This window comes from Seriola aureovittata, chromosome 18, assembly GCF_021018895.1.
Source record: "Seriola aureovittata isolate HTS-2021-v1 ecotype China chromosome 18, ASM2101889v1, whole genome shotgun sequence".
NCBI classification, from domain to species: Eukaryota; Metazoa; Chordata; class Actinopteri; order Carangiformes; family Carangidae; genus Seriola; species Seriola aureovittata.
The window spans coordinates 16042458-16060327 of NC_079381.1; the positions used below are offsets into that span (position 1 = coordinate 16042458).

The 17870-nt window shown below is 41.4% G+C and overlaps 1 protein-coding gene across 4 annotated transcripts in view; it reads left to right on the plus strand.

Moving 5' to 3' along the window:
- The first annotated feature begins 5441 nt into the window (after positions 1–5441).
- The window catches only part of znf462 (zinc finger protein 462), a 48455-nt gene continuing 36026 nt past the window's right edge, over positions 5442–17870 (plus strand). For 2 of the 4 annotated variants that reach the window (XM_056402723.1, XM_056402727.1), the window contains exon 1: positions 5442–6356. The gene's annotated coding sequence lies outside the window, so the exon portion shown is untranslated. Of the gene's footprint in view, positions 6609–8460; positions 10610–11250; positions 11478–17870 lie in introns of those variants that run through there. The other 2 variants (XM_056402726.1, XM_056402725.1) reach the window with 2 other exon arrangements.

Below are 17870 nucleotides of genomic sequence, written 5' to 3' on the forward strand. Positions count from 1 at the left end.
GCAGTGGTTAATGGCATTATCAGAAGCAATCACTTCACTGAGGTCAGAGAATGAGGACTTTAAAGCAATAAAATTCTCCACGATGAGAAATTATCCACCAACAGACACTTTGGAGCACACACACGCACGTGCACACATTGGTATTTTCGACTGGTATTTTCCACCAACATATGGAAAAGCAACTGTAGAAAGCTGATTACAGCAGATAAAAGACAGAAACATAAGACTAGTGAGTTCTCATAATAGTCAGCCATGCTATTAGCGAGGCTCTGGGGATGGAAGTGACAGTCTTTCTGTTGGTTGGTCACCCACTCTGAAATAGCATAACATTTTGTGTAGACATTCATGATGTTCAGAGGATGCATCCTAATAACCTTTGTGATCTTCTGACTTAAGCACCACGGATCGGTACGAAAGCTTTCATTCCCATGGTTCATGGTTCCTAGATGATGTATGCTAATGCCTTTGGCGATGCCTCTGGCACTTGCTGATTTAAGTGACATGTCTTGACAGCTATTGGCTAGATTATCCTGAAGTTTGCAACACACAGTCATGTCTCCTTTAGGATGAATTGTATCAAATACTTGCAAAAATAATGACCTGACAGTCTCAGCTGTATTTTGAGTTTAGCGCTGATTGGCACATTTTTAGCATAGGCTAATAACATGCTAAGCTAAAATGGTGAACATGGTACAATAGCATGTTAGTTACAGTATGTATTGTCACTAGCATTAACATTTAGCTCAAAGTGCCACTGTGCTTTATTACAGCCTCGCAGAGCTACTAGCATGGTTGTAGAATCTTGGTCTTGTTTGAATAAATCTCAGTGTATTCCAACATGATGTGGGTATGTGAGTTTGCCCTCGAGTGCTTTACTTATAATATTCAGAGTCAGTAGTCTGATAGTTCTAACATTAGCTTTTATTTCAATTATTTATTTGACCTTAAATTAATAATATCAAGAGATTATTTGTTAATGATTTGAGAAAATGTAGTGTAGCACTCCAACAGTAAAGAAAAGAAAAAAAAAGAAAGAAAGGGAAAGCACCCAGACATACCCATTTGTTTGCATCCAGTCCATGTGCACAGATCAGTCCTTCCCACCATCAGTACCATCAGCACCGGAGAAGCAGTCACAGCTAGTCAGCCATGAGGGAGACGAGGGATAAGCAGGAGTGGCAGAGCAATCCGTCAGCCCTTTAGAAAGGTGATACATCCAGTGACAACATCTACAGATTATCATAGCCAAATGAGCTGTGGAAGGGTTATGCAAATCACTGGGCAGCTGGCAATCTAAAGCCATGCTGGTTCTGTCATGTTTGGCCCAGTTTCTTACAAACTGTATCTACAAGACTGTATCAAAGGTTCAGATTTGCATCTACCTGGATGTGTATGTGAGTGAATGGCTTAACATTTGTTAGGTGCTGACTGAAGCGAGGGAAAAATGCAGATTTTGTCTAGTTCTCTTTAATCAATTGATAGCTTCTTGCTGAAGGCCAGTTGAAAAGAATTGCACTGCCATAAAATGTTTTTAGTGTCTTCTGACGTTCCATTTCCAATTTGCTCTTAATAAGTAAAGATGTTCTGTAAATGTGATTAGGAACATTTTGAGTTTGCATATTTTAAGGGAAACAGCAGCATTTTTAAATTGTGACAGTAGAAATGAAATACTCGCTCTCAGCCTCTTGTTTTGTCAGCCATCACAAATTGTTGTGTTCCACAAAATACATAAAGTGCTCTCATTCAAAAGTGCATTTTAAGTTCTGACTGCTGAAAACTCCATTCCGATTGCACAGCAGGTATATCTATTGTTAACATTGCTATTTTTGATATGTACTGTAAGTGCGGCATAATCACTGAGCTGCCTGTTCTCTTCTGATTTGGAGGAAAATGTGACTTGAAACTACACAAGGCGCAAAAATCCAACTAAATAAAGGCTCAGAGACACCGAATAACTGCGAAAGCTTGTTATTACTTTTTGTACAACATCTTCACAGATTCTTATTCTTATCATTACCTCTATATGCATATTGTCGTTCAGAGTCACTGGGAGAAGACGTTACGGTCACACGCTATACAGGTCACTAATCTGCAGGGCAAACACAGACAAACATTTACAACTTTGAGCAAGTAAGGACCTCACATTCACCTGATTTGCATCTTGAAACTGTTGGAAGACACACACACACACACACACACACACACAAACAACGGGCCTGTTTTACAGTACAATCAGATTTTGGGTTATACTGAAAACATGAAGTAATTTCTGAAACATTTGTGACAAGTTAAAGGGCTTATCTAAATGAAATAGTAATTGAAGCATTAATAATTCATGATCATTTCTCCATTTAGGCACATGCCATGACAATTTGCCAGATGTAGCATCCCTGTCTAGAAGTCCTTGCAGCCAAGAGCCAGTGGTTTTATTTTCAGTTCAAGCACATTGTTGTGTTTTGTAATTTAAGTGATCTCTCATAGCTGCAATGTTACATCTGAGGGGAAAAAAAAAGAAACTATCCTGGAGAGATGGTGTAGATACTGACAAAAGAAACAATATGTATTGCCATTTCTTTCATCATGATCTCATAGAAAAATCCATTTCATTTAAGAAGACGTGTCAAAATCTGTCTCTCTTTTGGAAAAATCCTTTCATTCTACTGTCTGTCTCACTCCATGGTATAAAACTGCATCAGAATTGAACTGGTGCAAACAGTTCAGAATTATGTGTGCGTGTCCGCTGTGTATGTATGAGGTTGTCTGTGTTTTGTGAGTGAGAGAAGTGAAAGAAGAAAAAAAGAGAAGGAAACAAAACAAAAAGAGACTTGTAGTTGGAGGTAGTCGTCCATGAAAACTCTCACTATCAGGGCAGCAATCATTTTATCTCCTTGTATCTCCTCTGTCCTCTCTCCACTAGCACACAGAGCTGGCCTCTCGTAATGTTCACTGACCCATACAGGACTCCACTGTGTCTCAGTTCCAGTCTTGGGAACTTTTCAAGAGACCACATTTGAGTTTTCTCCAACACAGAAAGTCAAAATGTATTAAATTCACCCTTCAAACGTCGTTAAATCCTGTTCCTTTGTAAAAATCTAAAGAAAATAATTAACTGAAGATGTATGATTTTTTTTTTTTTTAAATTATCAATTAGATTTTCCCCAGTGAAATGGTGATACGTTAATATTAATGTATCCAAAAAGTCATTGGTCACCTTCTAAATCTGTACAGCACCCCTCCTCCTCCTCCCACCCCCCCCACTGCTTAGACCATCTGAATCCTTGACGACTGGTCTGTTTTTAGCCATGCTGGATGGAGGCCTGGCACGGTGTGCGGGGGAGGCCGGACCAGTGGGGATGTCCTGGTGCAGTCTGTCCTACACTGTACGCTGGACTCCACGGCCATCCCATATTAATCAGATTTGCCGCAGCAGCCATATGTCCAAGCAGCATGATAAACCCCGGCTGCTACCTGGCACCCACAGGACGCACTGTCAACACAGTGTGTGTGTGTGCGTGTGTGAGTGTGTGTGTATGTGTCTGCATGGCTGTGTATATTTCACACATCGTTTCTCCAGAGACATTCCTTCAAAGATCTGTTGAGACATCAAAATGATACTGGAGTAGATAAGACAGGTATATTTTTTGTGGGCTTTAATTTTCTTCAAGATACTCTGAGGAGGAAAAAAAAAAGCATGAATGAACAACAGGGCATCAGAGGTAACCCTGAAGGAGGAGGAAGTCAGTTTTGGAGCAAGTGATCATTTGCCACAGTGTATGGGAAATACATGGGGCTATGTACGTCACTACAACAGGAGAACTGGCACTATGGAAGTGCTTTAAAAAAAGGCTCATTCCTGTTTCCATCTGTCGCCTTATGCTTAACAGCACATTTTATATTTCATATTCTCACATGATTCAGCTCCAAGGGTGTCACATATTTGAGACACTGTGCATATCACTACTGTGTAAAAGCATTGTAGAGAATCAAGCCCTGGATTAGCACTGTTGACACAGATGGCAAGTTGGTGACTGCATATCATTCTTCTAATAGATTCCACAAAAATATATGCATTCCACAATCCATCATTCATAACCGAAGAAGAGGCAACACCAACACTTGTCAAACATGATTAACTGTGTCTGTGTCTTAAAGAAATTTAATTTCTCCTCAGTGTCTGTAAATCAGACAACAATCACCAGCGAGCCCGCTCACATGATTTGTGGCTCAGGTTTTTCAGGTATTTGAATTTAACAGACTGAATTATTAGGAAAGAAAAAACTTTTTCTGCATGAGTAAAAAGTGGCTGTTTAAACGAAAACAGAAAAATAAAGAAAAAACTCAGCACAGAAAGCAAACAATTCACATGCTTTTATTTGAATAATCAGGGTAGATGTTATTGCCATCTACTGTCTGCAAAAGGCAAAAAAACAAACAAACAATGCATCTCACTCACACAACTGTGTACATCATGCAGAGGAAGGTTCTTACTATGAACACTATTAAAAATTATGATATAATGTAACATATAGCATTAATATGTGTGTGTTGTATAATCTTTTACCATAAATCTGCAAGACAAATATGCCCTACACCCAGTGGTGGATAATCTTTAATAAAATTAAGCTTTATTGTGAACTATATATGATTCATGATTCATATAAACTACTGTGCTGTGATGTTTAGAGTCTTACCCATCACACAGTACCATGCTGGAGGAATCTGATGGCTCACAAACATACAGCATCTTAAAGAAATGTCTTCAGCAACAAGAAGAACAAGGAGTCCTGCAACAGATGGTGCGGCCCCCACAGAGCCCTGATCTCAACATCATGGAGTCTGTCTGGGATTACATGAGGAGACAGAAGACAGTGAGATGGCCTAAATCCACAGAAGAGCCGTGGCAAGTTCTCCTGCATGCTCAGAACAACCGACCTGAAAAATACAGTGCACGAGTATATCGAGGACAACTGGTTTTGTTTTAAAGGCGAAGGGTGCGGTCACATCAACCACTGATTTGAGATCGGTTTGAGGTGTGAAATTTTTTTTTGTGCCTAAAACTTTGCACGGCACTGTAGCTGCAAAAATGAAAGACAAACTAAAGTGAGTTATGGAGACAAAAAAAGTGAGCTTTAAATGATGCATTCAAATGTCAAGTCTTAAGGTAGTTTCAGTGTAAAAATGTATAAGACATAAGACCTCATTATGAAAATGTAGAATTTAGAATTTATCTGTGCAATAACATGACAAGAGATATGTCAATGCAGCATTTATGGCAATAAGCTTCACTAACACATTCTTCTTTACAAAGAAAAACATTGTCAAATGATATTATTGTCACTCAATAATGCAAGGTAGCCTCTTCTCCTCACTAGCCACCCTCCCTTGCGTGCCGCTCAACCCCCACCCACCCACCCACCCACTCGTCACCCACCCATCCTTTACACTGACATACATCTGAGCAGGACCCTGCACCTTTTGTCTTGGGCTCCCTCTTTGTTAGCAGCTGGTGGACAGAGCAGCAGCCTGCAGCAGCAGCAGCAGCATCATGTCTACTTTACTGTGTAATGACAATGTACTGCAACACATCAGCTCTCTTCTTTATATATTTTTATTTGTTTTGTTTTTTTTGTTTTGAATGAAGGACAAAATGCCTTAATACACGTGTGAATTTATTATTTTATTTTTATTTGAATAAAGGTGATAAATCTTTGGGGGAGTGATGATTTTTTACTATGGATATATTTTGATATTTATTTTATAATATTAGGGTATTAACTCTGCATCTATCTATCTATCTATCTATCTATCTATCTATCTATCTATCTATCTATCTATCTATCTATCTATCTATCTATCCATTTATCTGTGTTGTTGTTTGTGTGGTTGAGGTGTTGAAGCAGCATCATCACCACCAAAGTGAACTGCAGATAACCCCATGACGTGGCAGACACAGTATGGAAAGCCTATATAAAATTGACGGTGCCCGCATGTATCTGGTGGTGGTCTGAGCCGCTGATAAGGCTTTGCAGGCTATCTGACTTCAGTCTAGATGAAGGATGAGCTTCTCAGACATAGACGCTGTCCATCCTGCTGATGCTCCCTCGTCTCGTCGTAAACTCTTGTGCACCCTCTGGTGCTTGCTAGTCTCCCAAACTTCTTTGTGTAGCCTGCTTTGCAGATTGTCTTCCTTGTCTGTGTGGTTGCTCATTATTCAGAGACAGACGGATCTCAGGTCATCTGCAGCTGCAGCAAAGGAGAAGCAGGAAAGATGGCGATCATCCATTAGAACGACCGGGCGCACGCATGAAATACGAGGACAACTTTTGGGAGGATCGCTTGAGGAGAAGATTGTACTAGTGAGTTTTTCCTCTTGCACTATATTTCCAGTTTCGCCAAGATTTCGGCTGGGCTTTCAAGGTCTGCGAGAACGTCGGTATGGTAGATCATGGGATATAATTTGGAGAGCGCCTCGTGAATGACCTGGAAAGAGCTGATCCCCCCCCCGTTTTTTCTCCTTATAGTCCAGGTCCAGCCGACTTGGGAGTGGAGGAGAGAGGAGATTTTAGTCGGGTGGGCGCTCCGGCTGGCACCCATGCAGCCAAAGTCAAGTGGGTCTTCTCGCTTCCCACTTAATATCCTAACCAACCTACCGCTTCCTCGCTATGTCGCCTTTCGGTTTGTTGTCAAAGTGACACACGGAAATGGACGCGGCGGTGTAAAGAGGCTCGCCTGCGTGTTTCAGCAGCACCGGAGCGGAGTGTTTTGTTATTCTGACATGTCTGGTCAGGGGAATTACTGGCCCCGGCTGTGCGTCCCCTCTCCGGCCGTGCGTGTTGTTGCGCGTTAGCTTCATGGAGAAGCCATTGCACGGATTGCTCTCCTCTCCCAACCAGCCTCCATTAGCGACACAGAGGAGCTGGCATAGCCGCTGGTCCAGTCACACTCACACTCACACACACTCACACACACACTCACACACTCTCTCTCTCTCACACACACACACACACACACATACACACACACACACACATACACTCACCATGAAAACCATGTCCAGTGTGAGGAGGCTATATGTGTTCCCCTCAATATTTAAAAAAGAAAGCTTATCTGGTGGCTGGTTTAGACTCGGTTCTCCACAGGGTTGGAGCTAGATGTCTCTTGGTGGTGGTGAAATGAATGTAAGCGCAGTGTGGCTTTATATATTTTTATTGTGATTTCTGTTTTTGTTCCTGGTGCTTACTGCTACATTGTTAGCCGCTTGCTCCCCTGCACTGTTTGGATGTCTATTTGCTGTCACTGGTCTCCAGTCAGGTATGTGTCATACTAGTAGGGGCTTCACCATAAAATGGAGGAAGGCAGATGAGTCTCCAAGGAGAGCCCTGGAGTCAGACAGGCAGGATCCCTCACGCCAGAACAAAGGTTGTGTTCAAAAAAAAAAAAAAAAAAAGATCGGCCACAATCTCTTCTCCTTCTTCCTCTTCCTCTGCTTCTTTTTCTGCTTTTTTCAGCTCTGAAGTTTTAGTCAGCTAGAGGAAACAGAAGAACTCTGAAAAAGTGAGGCTAGATCATTTAGTGGGTCTTTCAAGGTTAACTCCATGAACTTGCTGCTTTAATTTACATAGCCTCATTAAACACAACTTGGCTTGGAATATCTATATATATATCTATCTATATATATATATATATACATATATCTATATATATATAGATATATATATTTATAATTTTAAAGATCTGCTGCTGACACTTTTGGACAGTACATGTTTGTGACTGATCGCTGAGGGACACATGGATGAGATAGGAATTTTAATGCTGAATAATGCAGTGTTTTGGCCATGCAGGCAGTTAATGTTCAACAAAGTGGTCTCAACACACACACACACACACTCTCTCTCTCTCTCTCTCTCTCTGTGTGCGTGTGTGTGTGCATGTGTGTGTGAGTGAAGTGCTGGCTGTTGCGGATAGTTTCTGAAAGGAAGTTCTCAAGATGATTCTTGATTCTTTGTTTTGGATGAGTTTTGGTCACATTACTGCTGTTATCTTCGTCCTGGTGGCTGTAAATGTGAAGGTAAAATGTTTGTTAGTTACACAGGAGTCCTCTCTGTTTACTGGGCAGCACATGTGTCTGTTATTGCACGATTACACTTATTTATTTGGTGTTTCGAGCATGTTTAAAAGTTATTCAGACTAATGGATTAGGCTGCAGGTCATTTATTAGCAAGCTTGATGTTGTAATGTCCACTGTACAACCTTAGGTGACGTTTCACACTTTATATCCTAAAGGTATCTGTTGACCAGCCTGTCAGGAGAGTGGAGGTGTGTTTGCAAGCTGTGGTCTGTGTGTGTGTGTGTGTGTGTGTGTGTGTGTGTGTGTGGTGTGTGTGTGTGTGTGTGTGTGTGTGTGTGTGTGTGTGTGTGTGTGTGTGTGTTGTGTGTGTGTGTGTGTGTGTGAGTGTGAGAGAGTGTGGCTGTGCTACGCTCTGCAGTTCCCCTGGCCACTGTGTGAAATCTTGCTGACAAGGAGACTGTGAGCTTGACACACTGTGCTGCGACAATGCTGGGGCTGAGAAGAGCAATCAAAATGGTGGCGATGCTCCTTCTCCCTGGCGTGGCAGGGCAAACAGGTTCTCAAGGAGGAGCCGATAGAGGACGGCCGGGCAGGAATCTGCTGCGGTCGACACATTTGTCTCACAGACGGGTGCAATGGAAATAGTCTGGTGGATAGTGGATGTTCTTCAAATGAGCCCAGTGATGTAAACCTGGATGTGATTGTGATGTTTTATTTTTTTTTTTTGAAGAAAGCTCAGAGGCTACACAGATAGCCTCTGCCACAGAGAGCTGTGTCTTTGCACTTAGAGTTGCTGTTCTAACTTTCACAAGTCTTCAACACATTCTCGACTCCTTCTCAATTGTAAAGCGTATTCATGCTACAGTAGTAGCTGATCTGTGTGCTCAGGTTTTCTGCTCAGCTCCCCGGTTAAGGTCATGTGAGTCAGGGCTGTTTGCCTGTGCTGTGGCAGAGATGGCATTTCCAGTAGTTTGTGTTGTAGTAAAGCAGGGCAGGATTACTAACAGGGCAAAGTGAGCAACTGCTTATAGGAGCCACACTCTCAGAGGCCCCCAGAGTCCCCAGGTCCTCTGTGTGGCAATTACTTTGTAATGTAAATAATTACAGATCTGTCTGGTAATATACAGTGTAAATGTGAATTAAAAACTAAAAAGCACAGGGCCTTAAGGTGGCTCCTGCATTTTTACTCAATCTTGACGTCATGTCTTGAGGGCCTGTGTCTAAATCGTTAATTAATTGATTATTTGATCGACAGAAAATGAATCAGTTTCAGTAAATCTTCTGGTTCCAGCTTCTCAAGCATGAGAATTTGCAGCATTCATCCGTTTTATATCGACATAAACTGATATAATCACGGCCTGTTGCTTCCGTTTGTCAAACAATGTGTCAGTAAATTTGATGTCTTTGGATTTTAGACAAAGCAAGACATTTGAAAATGTTGTCAACTGTGATGAGCAATTCTCACTTTCTTCAGACGTTATGACAAAAAGATGAATCGATTAATCAAGAAAGTAATCATCAGATTAATCAGTAATGGAAATGACTATTAGTTGTAGCCCTCCTAAGTTGAATTTAGTATCTTGAGTATTTTAATTAATTTTCTCCTTACATGGTGCATATCTTTAAATAAATTTGTGTGTAATCAATTTATCACAAGCTAAATGACACAGAGCACCCTGGGGCATGATAATATTCCAGCGCACAACTTAGAAATACTGTTTGGTTTCTGGGACTTGAGGCAAAATGCACTGAGGGAACGTGTGTGTTTTTTGTGTGTGTTTTTGTGTGTGTTCACGCAGCAGTGAATTATTTAAAGTACCTCGCAACATGCTATAAGATACTGCACTATGTCATGGCAACATAAACATTTAACACCGGCATAAATGTTTCATTTTATTTATATTGATTCTTGTAGGTTTAATTGTAGTTTCATGGCGCAAAGAAAATATTGGTGACATGTCTGGAGCGCGACAAAGGCTGTCAGAATCAAACCGGTTGAAATTTACCTCTGCATGAAATATTTAATGCACATTGTTACTGCAGTTCAGCTTTAAGGTGACAGGGCAGAACTGAACTATGGTAGATACTTTTAGAAAAAAAAAAAAAAAATTACATAACTGGATTTTTGCAAGGTATTTCAGGATTACGCTAAAAAAGCTCAACAGAGAGGACAGGGGATTAAACAGGAGAGACTTCTGTGATGGTTTGAACACTGGAAGGAAGCGGTTGTGAAGCTCATCACTCACTCGGATACTCTTTCTGGGTCTCTCGCACTCACACTCACACACACGCACACAACTGCTCTCTCTCTCTCTCTCTCTCTCTCTCTCTCTCTCTCTCTCTCTCTCTCTCTCTCCCTCCCTCCCTCCCTCTCTTTCATTCAGTCACTCACATTGGGTGATGCACTCCTCCATTCTTCTCTACCTGGGGCAGTGAAGAAGGCTAGGGAGGCGCACAAAAGCAAATTGAAATGCTCCAGTGAGTGCTTTCTTGACATGATGCATGGCTCATGAGATGCAGCCTGGCCCTGCTGCTACACTTGTAAGTGTGCTGACACACACAGGCCCCACATCCACAACACTATAGTCATTGCAGCACAGCAAAAAAAGAAAAAAGAAAGAAAAAATCTCACTACTTGCTCTTGCATTTTTCTGACCTTCTACACTCCCTAAGCGTGTTTCTTTCTTTCTTGAACCGCAAGATTTGATTGTGTTGGATTGTGTTTAAAACCTGCTATAATCAAATGAATAATTTAATGCTGTGTAACCAGGCATCGGCCTGTTTGAAAGACCATAACACAACATCATGTCAGGGTTTAGAACAAGGAAGTGGCTTGCTAGAGGTGTCATTCCAGTTTCTGTTGTCAGATGCCACGTTACACTGCTGCAAAACTGGTTCCTCCTCTCTGCTTTCTATCAGAACATCAACAGTTCAACGTTGTCTTTTCCCCTTCTGCTTAAAAGAAACAAACAAGGCTTGTAGCTGAAGCTCTTGTGTCTATCTTTGCCAGTCTTCACACATCTTTTAGGAATACAGGGGGCTAGTTTAGTAGAAAACCAAGACTTCAGGTATAAAGTGGCCATGCTGATGAGACAGTTTGTCTGGTGAGATAAATTAAGCCATCTATACGGCGTCCTCAGGTTTCCAGCCTAGTCTCAGGATTTATGCCCTTCTCTAATAAGACACAGTGAACCAACTCTGTCAGCCTCGAGCTGCCTGTGGTGGAAAAAATCCTGAATTCTTTGGAGACGCCCGTTCCTTGGGCAGTGTGGTGCCACCGGACAAGGCCTTCATTGAGCAGGAACAGGAGTGGTCTTGTAGAAGGGATCCACACTGGCTCGGCCTACGAAGCAACAGAGCTGTCCAAGGACGATTAAATATTTAGGAGCTTGGAAAGGAGGTCTCAGTGGTAAGTTAATATTGATGGGTCTCTCATCTTTCCCTTCTCAAACTTGTAGAGTTGCCTCGAGAGGTCAGTTTGGTGAACCTGGAGAGGAACTCTACTTCTTCTCTAAGATAAACTTACCAGTAGCTTTAAAAAAAGGTTGCCATCATCGCATAGCTTTTCCTCTGACGTTTCTGCGAGGAAACCAGACTGACTTTGACTTTTCAGCTTTTTTTTTTTTTTTTTTTCCTGCTTCCTGTGTCCTCTTTTGGTCACTCTGAAATACTCCATCCTGACGAGCTTGTAACCTCACCCACTGCCTGTAACTGTAGTAACTGCCATGTCAGGCTTACGAGGAAGTCAGCATTGCAGTGTTTTCTGGCAGTTGTCCACTGAGCACCACTTATAAGAAACCCTTGAGTGCATCTCGCAGCCTTTTCTTGAACTCTTTTCTTATTTTTTTTTGGGTGAATTGGTGGAATTAGATACAGCGGAATGCATTTTAACAAAGAAAATGAAAACAGCAATGAAACCAAGGTTTTAAGGTTATGATTGAGATGATATAATCAGTGGAAGATGGTTTGAGAAGGAGACACCGGATCACCATTTTTGTTTGGCAGCTTGAGTTCTGACTTTAATCTAAGCGGTTTGTCCACAGTTCTTCACATATATTGTCTGAGATAGCACAGAATTTATTTGAAGACTGAAGCGGATTGATTTATGTCAGGAAATGGCTTGCTAGGATGGATGGTCTACAAGGCTGTGTGGAATGTAAGGTTTCCTGGAGTAATTGTCCTTGTGGAAATACACTTCCTGGTTTCTCTCCGAGATCTGTCCTTGGGCATCCTTCACTTGCCTGACTCTCCGGTGGTGTTTATTTAGCCCTTCAACCTGTGTGTTACAGTTGCAGGAGATCTGAATGAATCATATTTTCAGCCTCACGTGTCTCCACTGTGAACACGTACAGTTTAGATGCATGAATTGTGTGTGGAGCTGTAGCCTACTTGTGTACAGTACTTGATAGAATTCTTTTCCTCTGAATTATTTTTCTGCTCAAGCTCAAGGGAAGAGACCTCTTGAGAAAACCAAATATATCTACCTATTCCTTCCCATATAAAATTGTAAAAATAATCATGCCTAAGGCTATTAATTAAATTGTGCACTTAATCATTTTTGGATGGAATATTTAATAATGTTGCTGAGGGTTGCCCCAAGTTTTATCTTTTATGCTTTTCAGTCTTGAAAATCTGGATTTTAGCTCTCCAACAGAAGCATTGACACATGTTTAGAGCGTGTCAGGTCACTTGTATTGTTATCTACAGAAGCATACACATATCATAGCAGAAACATATCTATAGCACATATCTCGATTCTGTATGACGGGTTGGTTCAGTGCTCCGTATTTAGAGGCACAGTCCTCTCTCAGATCTCTTCAGCTTATGAAGAACATCAGAGCTGCACTCTAGGAGGCCATCTTTGCAGCGAAACACAAACCACACATCTCACTTCTGCTTTTGCTGACTGTCATGACAGTCTGCAGAGGAACCGTCAGGAGGGGAAGCTGCTCGCTCAGGTCTGTGCTCTTAAAGTTAAACACTTCCATCTGTGTAACAAGATAGCCGAGCGAGCATAGGCAGCTCCACTTCAGCCGAGCAGGACAGTCAAAGACCTTGAGGAGCACAAAATGGTGGATGGCCATGCCACTGATACTCCAGCGTGATTGGCTGCGTCTCCTTGGCCACAGTGGGGCTGGCTGTGTGAAATGGAGTCCTCTGTGTGGAGCGTTGGCCCAGCCTCAGCTCTGATGCAGAAGATAATTCTGTCAGCCCTGAGAGAGAGGGAGAGAGACACACAGAGAGAGAGGGAGAGAGCAGCCAAGTGAGGTGACTATACTAAAAGAAGGTTGAGCAGTAGACTTCCAGTGAACTCCAGCCATGCGTGTCTCCTTGCTTCCACCTCTTCTCCTCACACAGCTGCTTGATTTCCTGGGTTCTGACTTTGCGTTATTAACTGCATTTTTCATTTGGTGCTTTTTGCACCGAGCATACGCGGCGGTGGCTCGAGAAAAGATCAGCTAAGATGAAAAGGTTCATTTCTGCGGTGCTGTTAACAGGAATGAAGAGAGTCACTATGTATGGGTATTCATTATCTAACCTTCACACCCAGCAGGCTTTAGCCGAGGGATTTACCAGCCCCCTGTTTTGTTGCTTTGTGAAAATTTCAGGCTGCAAGGTCACACAACTATCTTTTGAAGGCTCATGATTAAAAACGTAAATGCAGGAGATGTAAAAGAGTGGAAGCGCTTCATTTTGAATGGACAAGTATTTTTTTATTCTTTATTTTTTTTATGGTGAGTTTTCACCATGACAACCTGAAGACAGTAGCATCACGAAAAGATGGCTATTAATGCTTGTCTCCTCTTAATCTGCTTGGTCATTATCTTCAGTGCAAAAGAGGCCAAATGTTGCTACTGAGTGCTCTCTGTTGCAGCCGTCCCCCTTTTCAGGAGGAACAATCTGAGCCCTTTGCTAAGCACAAAGGCTACCCTTGGAGCAAGGTTACTTGTACCATGATGGCCAGCTTCTTTTTTTTTTTTTTTTTTTTTTATTCTGTGCAGCTTTAGAAAGAAACATGGAATTAGCAAGTTGGATGTCTTGGATTGCGAGAGGAAATGTCTTGGTTTGAAAAGAAGGAATATAAAGAGGAGAGTGAGTGCAGTGATATTAAGTATTAAAGGCTGTCTGACTGGGTGGGTGATGTCAGGTAACCATCTGTCAGAGAGAGACAGGCTGACACAGGCACTGTCTGACCTTGCAGTATGGACGACCCAGACATAAAGTAGAAAATTATCATCTCTTTCTGGGATTAGTCTTGCAACTGAAAGTCATGCTAATGACATCCCTCTCTGCCTCTTTCAGCTTCTCTGTCTTTCTTTTTGATGTGAGAACTTGCTTGAAGGCCCTCAGTCAGCAGAATACTTTGAGGTCCAAAGATCAAAATGCTTCAATCCTCCAGGCTGTGCTCGTTGTCCTTTATTACGGAGGAGGTACATGTTCATATTGTGTAATGCATTAGCTTTGATTTTGAATCAGATGAGATCTCAAGCATGATATTGTTAAGTAAACCAGTTTTAAAGGCAGTTATAGTGTTTATTTCAGTTCTGCATCAGCTTGTCTCATTTTGTTCCATTAAACCTGCGTTCAGTCAACTTAATAGGATGATGCTAAGCTTACACGAACTTCTGCTTTACCCAGAATCCTTAAGGGTCGCCTGGGCCTTCTGTGGTGAGGAGTTTCTTTTTTGACGCCCTCTGAATGTGACACTAGTGAAGGTCAGGCTGCAGACAGATCAGCAAAGCTCACTGGATTGCAGCGTCTGAAAGGCTCTGCACCTGTATTTACCACTCCTCTGAGACAATCTGGGATTACTGAGCTGGTTTCACACAAAAAAAAAAAAAAATATACAGTTTTTCTTTTTTTATTCATTCAGTTAAAGTAACCTGTAAGAGAAAGTTAAACACAAAGGCCACTATTTGTATTTCCTATGTGGTAAGGGGGAATGGGTAAACATTTCAGTTGCGGAAATATGCACATACCTCATTAATTTGGGGGCTGTAATAGTTTTGCGATTCAATTAGTTGCATTGAATATCATGACGTGAGCTAATTTTGCACAAATTAACTGCACTGATTCTAATTAGATCAAGTAAAACTAGATTTTAAGGGAATGTCAAAGGAGCCATGGCAACATTTCTTTATTGCTGAAAGTCTCAGATTAGGAAGAAGAGATAAAATCAGATTTAAGACCCTCTTCATTTTTTTTTCTGGAACGCAGTGAAAACAAACTTCAGGACTTGGAGGAATAATGGCACCATCAGGACCTTATCTGGATCAGGTCATCTTTCTATGATGGATGCTCATGTAAAGAGGAAGCTCTAAAGGAAAAACTACCAGGAGGCCAACAGCAAGCTAAAAATAACTGAGGGACAGTATAGCAGAGTCAATTCACAACATGCACTTAGCAGGGGTTTTGTGTTCTACATTCTCCTAAACTGAGCAGTAAGACAACAACATGAAGAAACAAGTTCTCACCAAAAAGCACATGTTAATTTTGCAAGAATGTGGTTGATTCCCATGATAAGAGAGGGAACTTGTGATCTGATGAATCCAAGGTTGAAGAACCTTTTAATGTTGACATTTTTACTAATCTACCAAATGAATGCAAAATATTAAATTAAAATTTAATTCAATAAACCTACTTTTAATGGGTTAATACCTCAAATATTTGGAAGGCAAAAGTGAACCAGTGCGGTCAAGTGGAGAGTGTCTTACATCATGGGCAGACTTTCCTCTTAGTCCATTTTAAAGCAGTCCCATGTAACTTTGGCTGAACAGTGGTAACTAGGGCAACATAGAGCAATTATGGGATAATGGTAAATGGGAAAATGTACAGTGGTTTCAGAAAGTATTCAGACCCCTTCATTTGATTGAAGTCCACCAGCGGCAAATATAATTAACTGGACATTGTTTAGAAAGGCACACACACACACACCTGTGTATATAAGGTGCCTGTGATAAACCTGGTGAGCAAGGGTATAAAACCGTTTCTTAAGCTCCTGGGTGTTGTGGCCTTAATGATTGCGAAATGGAAGAAGTTCAGAGCCACCAGCACCGTCCAGCTAAACTGAGTAAGTGGGCAAGAAGGTTTCGGTCAGGGAGGTGACCGAGAACCCAATGATCACTATAACAGAGCTTCAAAAGGTTTTCCTCTGCAGAGATGGCAGAACCTACCGGAAGGATGACCACCTCAGCAGCACTCCATGAGTCAGGCTCTTATGGTAGAGTGGCTGATGGAAGCCACTTTGAGTAAAAAGCGTATGACAGCCCACTTGGAGTTTACCACATAGCATTTAAAGGACTGTGAGAGCACGAGGAAAAAGATTCTCTGGTCTGATGAGAAAAAGATTAAGGAAAGGAGGGAGGGGGTCTCAGTGGAAGTGAGGACGATCAGAATCAAGGGAAGGATGAATGCAGCTAAATACAGAACGGTCCTTGAAGAAAACCTACTCCAGAGAGCATGTGACCTGAGACTATAGGGACTCGACCTTTCAGCACAATGACCCTAAGCATAAAGCCAAGACAATGCTAGAGTGGCTTCAAGTCTGTCACTGTCAGTGAGTGGTCAAACCAAAACCCAGACTGAAATCCCATGGGAACATCTGTGGAGAGACCTGAGGATGGCAGTTTGGATGCTTCCTGTCCAATCCAATGGCGCTCGAGAGGATCTCCGAGGAAAAGTGGGAAATGGCAAATCCAGGTGTGCAAAGCTTGTTAGAGACATAACCAGGAAGACCTGAAGCAGCAATTGCTGCTAAAATGGCTCCTACAAAGTATTTCAGTAAAGGTCTGAATACTTTTGTAAATGAGAGATTTCAGTTTTTTATTTATTTATTTTATTTCTAAAAACATCTTTTCATCGAGTGTTGACTGGTGGGCAAAAATGACAATTTTATCCTTTTTGAAATTAAATAAAGTGATGGGATCTGAATATTTTCTGTAGCCACTGTAGTTGAACAGAAAAAGAAAGGTCAGACAACTGGTGAGGTTGTGTTTGATTACTTATGAATTCAACTTCTCATTTGTAGGATGAAAAATGTTTTATTTCTCTTTTTCAAAATGTATGTCACCTCGCTTTAATACAGAGTACTTAGCTTTACATTAGATATTCCAGATGGACTTGGGGCTTCTGATGAAGGAGTGCTAGAAGAATGTTTCTGGTGAAGGCTGTTAGCTGGTTAATGGTTGACCTACTTTTCTGAATGCCATATGCTTCCTGAAACAGATTTGTTGTCAGATTAACGCCAGCGTTTTTAGTCAGGTGGCAGATAATATCTCATGACAATGTTGATGATTTTATCCACTCTCAGAGACAGTTTTGGACTTTTGGCCCGTCCACAGTTGCTTGATTCATCATTAACATGATGTGGGCTCAGCATTACCCTGATGAGGACCCAGATGTGTAGCTGCATAGCTGGTGATTTAGCTGAAAAGATGATTAATAATGCTTTTCAATCTGCCATTTTTGTTCATCATGTTGACCTCAGAGACCAACAACTAAAACGGAATTTATAAAAATGATCATCCGAGTTGGAAAGTACACCGAAGTCTGGGTTTAATCTAAACTTAAAATAACTAAAATCAAAATATTATAAGTTGAAATGTTTTCCAACGATCTACGCGGAGATGTGTGATGGCATTGCTGTTGTATTTCCAGCTCTATTTTGGTCTTTTCTGTTGTACTTAATGCCATTCCCATCCCTTTCATTCCATTTCAGCAGATGTCTAAAGAATGTTATGACAAAACGTTCATACTGAACATTATTGATTCCTCACATCTCCTCTGAAAAGGCCTGGTCCAT